General features: G+C 44.9%; 1 long non-coding RNA gene across 1 annotated transcript; it reads right to left on the bottom strand.

Moving 5' to 3' along the window:
• Positions 1-418: 418 nt before the first annotated feature.
• On the bottom strand, positions 419-684 carry LOC128504574 (uncharacterized). The gene is made up of 2 exons (XR_008355471.1): positions 605-684; positions 419-511 (listed from the first exon to the last, which is right to left on the bottom strand). It is a non-coding gene; the product is annotated as an uncharacterized LOC128504574 (long non-coding RNA).
• Between the last annotated feature and the right edge of the window lie 6,087 nt (positions 685-6,771).

Genomic DNA, 6,771 nt, shown 5'->3' on the forward strand with positions numbered 1-6,771 from the left:
AATCATATATAAAAACCATAAAGGCGATGGGAGAGCTTTTAAAACATGCGCACAGGGTCTCATTAGACAATCTGGAACTCTCACTTCGTTGCCGGCTGGCAGCGAGTATAACGTACAGGTTCTTTAGGACAACCACATCTATTGCAAGCTTCAGAGCTGGGGGACCGGGAAAGAGGCAAATGCATCCGTGGCATTCTGCATAATCTGCATGACGAACCAAACAAACGTTTAAAGCGACCACTCAGCGATCATATGCACTGAAGTACATGAAGGCTGGAGAAGCTCTTATAACAGCATCGACATTAAATTACGCAACGTTTCCTAGACGTGGATATCTGGAACACAATCATCACACTTACTGGTGAAGGTGTTGTCTTTGCTACTGGGTGTAGTAGCGACAACTTGAGCGGCAGGTTCATTTCTTTTTGTTCTCGGCGCCCCCTCCTGGGTTGTTTGTGTCATAACGCGGGCAATAAATAGGTACGGACCGTCCTGCCACAGCATTCATCACCTAACAAGAAAATCAGAGGCGATTCAAACACGCCATTCCCTGGGACTCGGTGATTGCACCATTAACACCCCATGGGACGGTCAAAGTACTTACGGGTTTTTCAGTAGACACCAGCTTTACGGTCTCATTGTCTTTCCTCTGGAAGAAAAAAAAAACATACTTTGCAAGACACCCACCACACAGAATCAAGGCAACTGACTGTTCCGCTCCTTCCATGCGCGGCCAGCCGTTCTGTAAATGTGTGATTATGCTACATCAGATAAAGGCTAATCTGTTTAATTATATAGTTCAATGCACATCCTATACCTGGGTTCTGCCTGTAGATAGATATGTATATAGTGAAAACCTGGGTATAGGATGTGTATGTAATCATATTTAATAGATTATCGTGTTTCTGATATAATCTTGTTATAATTTCCTGTTTATTCCTCTAATTTCCAAATTATTGGCTGGTTTTCTTTTGTTTGCGTTGGATATGGAGTATTGTTGTCGGTTCTATTTCTCTACACTCACCACGTCCGTCCTTTAGTGGCCGCTGGACTTAAACCACCTTTTTGTCACCGGTCTGGCCCAGACAAATTGTTCTCTCAAGCCATATACTGCAACGTGTAAATATGTGACATGATCAAAGGATCTACTCAACCGAGCCATAAACCCCACTGCTTGGAAACAAGCAGATACATCAGGACTGCCCCACAAAAAAGGACACTTGGGTGGTATGTCTCTGGGGTATTATTTTATGGTTGTATGTAAATAATACTTAATGGCAAAGACTTTTTGAGGGTTTTTTTTCCCCCCAAAGGTCCCCATAAGCATACCTGGGAACTCTGCGAGTCAACATCGGAAGAGAAGATGGCAAAAAAAAAACATGGAAGAGATAACCCAGTATATTTTTGGTAATTTTCATTTATTATATTGGTTTGGGGGAAGGATACAGGGAGGGGAATCACAGGAGAATCACAGGGAATGTGGGGGTTCAGCATCTCCCAGGTCTTCTTGGGGACGTTACTCAATGCCACAGACGCAAACACAGAAGAAGCTGGCCTTGAATCTCTTCGGCTTGAAGAGCCTTCTAAAAAATCTGGCTGCTTTCCCCCCTTTTGGCATTTTAGCGGAGAGAGTCTCTGAGCGGGAGCTCATTTCAACGCCGATCTCGGGGGCGGCTCTCCTGGGCACATCATTCTCGTGTTGGTAACTGAGCTGTGAACTGATATCGGACAGCGTGTCCATGTGGACGTCTTCATACGGACGGTAGTTCAGCACACAAGGAGGCCAAATGTCTCCACTGGGAAGATCTTCACCCATTTCCAGACTTATTTGGCACACCGTTCTCATGTGCACATCTTCGTATGGCCGGTAGTTAAGCACATAAGGAGGCTCCATGTCTCCACTGGGAAGATCTTCACCCATTTCCAGACTTATTTGAGACACCGTTCTCATGTGCACATCTTCGTATGGCCGGTAGTTAAGCACATAAGGAGGCTCCATGTCTCCACTGGGAAGATCTTCACCCATTTCCAGGCTTATTTCGGATACCGTCCTCATGTGAACGTCATCCACCTCGCAGGCGGGATCGTAAGGCGGCTCGTTCTCTTCCACGCCGTAGAAGATGATGTTTTTATAACACAGATTTCTGAAACAATCCTCCTTTGATATATCCATCTCTATATTCTCTCACTGAAGTCAATAGCACACTACAAAAGGCAGCAGGTAGCAACGGACTGCTCCGTTCCTGATCTACACTGCCGAGTGCGCTTCACCATCTCTGATGTCATAGAGCAGTAGAACCGACAACTATCCTCCATACCAACACACCGTATCCAACGCAAACAAAACAAAAACCAGCAGACAAAATTATATCAGAAACACTATAATCTATTAAATATGATTACATACGCATCCTATCCCCGGGTTTTCACTATATACATATCTATCTACAGGCAGAACCCGGGTATAGGATGCGCAGTAAACTGTATCATTAAACAGATTAGCCTTCATCTTATGTAGCATAATCACACGTTCTACAGAACGGCTGGCTGGCCGCGCATGGAAGGAGCGAACAGTCAGCTGACTCTATGCCAGTTGCTAAATACGATCACCAACGGATGAAGAATAAACGGACACTTTAAACCAGATAAATGAAGGCAAATGTGATAGAGAAACGGAACAGGAGATGGAAATAACGGACAACGCAACCAGCACGGGAAGTGATATCGCGTTAGAAGAATTAAATGAGGATTATGTGGAAAAACTATATTTCTGAAATACCCATACGAGGACGTCCATATGATGTCGTTATCAGAAATATGTCTCGAAATGACTCCCCATGCCGATAATTGTCCAACTCATGCAAGAGGCTAAAACCCCAAGTTCCCTGGATTCTCCCAACGATTCCCCTCCTTTTACCCTCTCCCCAAATCAAAACCACTTCATAATAAATGAAAATGGCCCAAAATCTAGCTGGTTATTTGTTGCATTTTATACACTCTTACTATTTTATTATTACAGACCTACAATGGTTCCCGTTATAATATATTTTTATTCTCTTTATTTTCCTTCTGTTCCCCAAATCGTATTGTGCAGTGTATTTTTCACGGTTTGCTCTTATTGTGATTGCCCTCTTGAATGCATGGAGGTAAATATTACACGATGAAATAATTATTTCCGGGAAGGGTTTGAGCGTTCCACAGTACCAGCAATGGCGCTTCTAAGGCTGCATTTAGAGATCAGACTGGATCCCCCACAAGGGGCATCTACGCAGGGCAGAGCCTGAACATCGGGGCTGCCCTAACTTCACACTTGGGAGGCCCTTTTCTGGTTGCGTGTAAGAAAATAATTATTGGCCTGTGTTAGAAAGACATTTTTTGTCCCCAAATGTTCCCATAAGAGTTACCACCTCGGCACACGAAAACTATAAATCTGAATCCACAGGAACGCTACATGCTGCAGGTGCCTCCCGGCAGTATGTAGAATCCCCGCACTGCGCTCAAAGCGTGAAACATACGTGTAACAGGTCTTTAAGACCAAGGGAACTAGAAGTGTACTGTAGTGTCAGCGTGTATATGTATAGTGCCGGGGTCAGTGTGTGTAGTACTGTAGTGTCAGTGTGTGTATGTATAGTGCCGGGGTCAGTGTGTGTAGTACTGTAGAGTCAGTGCGTGTATGTATAGTGTCGGGATCAGTGTGTGTAGTACTGTAGTGTCAGTGTGTATATGTATAGTGCCGGGGTCAGTGTGTGTAGTACTGTAGCGTCAGTGTGTGTATGTATAGTGCCGGGGTCAGTGTGTGTAGTACTGTAGCGTCAGTGTGTATATGTATAGTGCCGGGGTCAGTGTGTGTAGTACTGTAGTGTCAGTGTGTATATGTATAGTGCCGGGGTCAGTGTGTGTAGTACTGTAGCGTCAGTGTGTGTATGTATAGTGCCGGGGTCAGTGTGTGTAGTACTGTAGTGTCAGTGTGTGTATGTATAGTGCAGGGGTCAGTGTGTGTAGTACTGTAGGGTCAGTGTGTGTATGTATAGTGCCGGGGTCAGAGTGTTTAGTACTGTAGTGTCAGTGTGTATATGTATAGTGCCGGGGTCAGTGTGTGTAGTACTGTAGGGTCAGTGTGTGTAGTACTGTAGTGTCAGTGTGTATATGTATAGTGCCGGGATCACTGTGTGTAGTACTGTAGTGTCAGTGTGTGTAGTACTGTAGTGTCAGTGTGTGTATGTATAGTGCCGGGGTCAGTGTGTGTAGTACTGTAGGGTCAGTGTGTGTATATATAGTGCCGGGGTCAGTGTGTGTAGTACTGTAGGGTCAGTGTGTGTATGTATAGTGCCGGGGTCAGTGTGTTTAGTACTGTAGTGTCAGTGTGAGTATGTATAGTGCCGGGGTCAGTGTGTGTATGTATAGTGCCGGGGTCAGTGTGTGTAGTACTGTAGGGTCAGTGTGTGTATGTATAGTGCCGGGGTCAGTGTGTGTAATACTGTAGCGTCAGTGTATGTATGTATAGTGCCGGGGTCAGTGTGTGTAGTACTGTAGAGTCAGTGCGTGTATGTATAGTGCCGGGATCAGTGTGTGTAGTACTGTAGTGTCAGTGTGTATATGTATAGTGCCGGGATCAGTGTGTGTAGTACTGTAGTGTCAGTGTGTATATGTATAGTGCCGGGGTAAGTGTGTGTAGTTTTGTAGTGTCAGTGTGTGTATGTATAGTGCAGGGGTCAGTGTGTAGTACTGTAGGGTCAGTGTGTGTATGTATAGTGCCGGGGTCAGTGTGTGTAGTACTGTAGTGTCAGTGTGTATATGTATAGTGCCGGGGTCAGTGTGTGTAGTACTGTAGTGTCAGTGTGTATATGTATAGTGCCGGGGTCAGTGTGTGTAGTACTGTAGTGTCAGTGTGTGTATGTATAGTGCCGGGGTCAGTGTGTGTAGTACTGTAGAGTCAGTGCGTGTATGTATAGTGTCGGGATCAGTGTGTGTAGTACTGTAGTGTCAGTGTGTATATGTATAGTGCCGGGATCAGTGTGTGTAGTACTGTAGTGTCAGTGTGTATATGTATAGTGCCGGGATCAGTGCGTGTAGTACTGTAGTGTCAGTGTGCATATGTATAGTGCCGGGATCAGTGCGTGTAGTACTGTAGTGTCAGTGTGTATATGTATAGTGCCGGGATCAGTGGGTGTAGTACTGTAGTGTCAGTGTGTATATGTATAGTGCCGGGATCAGTGTGTGTAGTACTGTAGTCAGTGTGTATATGTATAGTGCCGGGGTCAGTGTGTGTAGTACTGTAGGGTCAGTGTGTATATGTATAGTGCCGGGGTCAGTGTGTGTAGTACTGTAGTGTCAGTGTGTGTATGTATAGTGCCGGGGTCAGTGTGTGTAGTACTGTAGTGTCAGTGTGTGTAGTACTGTAGAGTCAGCGCGTGTATGTATAGTGCCGGGATCAGTGTGTGTAGTACTGTAGAGTCAGTGTGTGTAGTATTGTAGAGTCAGTGCGTGTATGTATAGTGCCGGGATCAGTGTGTGTAGTACTGTAGGGTCAGTGTGTATGTATAGTGCCGGGATCAGTGTGTGTAGTACTGTAGGGTCAGTGTGTATATGTATAGTGCCGGGATCAGTGTGTATAGTACTGTAGAGTCAGTGTGTGTAGTACTGTAGAGTCAGTGCGTGTATGTATAGTGCCGGGATCAGTGTGTGTAGTACTGTAGGGTCAGTGTGTATGTATAGTGCCGGGGTCAGTGTGTGTAGTACTGTAGTGTCAGTGTGTATATGTATAGTGCCGGGATCAGTGCGTGTAGTACTGTAGTGTCAGTGTGTACATGTATAGTGCCGGGGTCGGTGTTTGTAGTACTGTAGTGTCAGTGTGTGTATGTATAGTGCCGGGATCAGTGTGTGTAGTACTGTAGAGTCAGTGCGTGTATGTATAGTGCCGGGATCAGTGTGTGTAGTACTGTAGAGTCAGTGTGTGTAGTACTGTAGAGTCAGTGCGTGTATGTATAGTGCCGGGATCAGTGTGTGTAGTACTGTAGGGTCAGTGTGTATGTATAGTGCCGGGATCAGTGTGTGTAGTACTGTAGTGTCAGTGTGTATATGTATAGTGCCGGGATCAGTGTGTGTAGTACTGTAGAGTCAGTGTGTATATGTATAGTGCCAGGGTCAGTGTGTGTAGTACTGTAGTCAGTGTGTGTGTGTGTGTGTAGTACTGTAGTGTCAGTGTGTATGTGTGCTATATGTACAGTGCTCGAGTCAGTGTGTGTGTAAATGTATAGTGACAGAATCAGTATTTCTACTGTATTGTAGTGCCAAATTCAGTGTGTATGTGTGCACAGTGTTAGCGTGTTTCATTGTATATACGTATAATGTTAGCTAGTGTGTGCCCATGTGTATAAGAGTGTGATGCTAGCATGTATACAGTATGGCATTAGCATGAGTGTGTATGTCAGCATGTAGTGTGTCTATTAGTTTATGGCGTTAGTGTACATGAGCATAAAATGTGCGTGTGTTACTGTAAGGTGGTAGTGTGCATAAGATGTTAGCATGTGTCTGTTATCGTATGTTGTGTGTAAATATATGTTAGTGAATGGCAAGGCTCGACAAACCCCAGGCGCCAGGTAAATAACAACGTGATTGGGGAAGAAAAAAAAAACTGGCTTGTAACTTTTTTGACTGGCTCCTAGATCCAAACCATGGATCCTGAATGGCCTATCATGAAGATGAAGTGCTTTCCCCGGACACACAGTATGTAGAGAATGGCGTTCACACTTACTGCTAATATTTGGATCT

Source organism: Spea bombifrons, chromosome 9, assembly GCF_027358695.1.
Source record: "Spea bombifrons isolate aSpeBom1 chromosome 9, aSpeBom1.2.pri, whole genome shotgun sequence".
NCBI classification, from domain to species: domain Eukaryota; kingdom Metazoa; phylum Chordata; class Amphibia; order Anura; family Pelobatidae; genus Spea; species Spea bombifrons.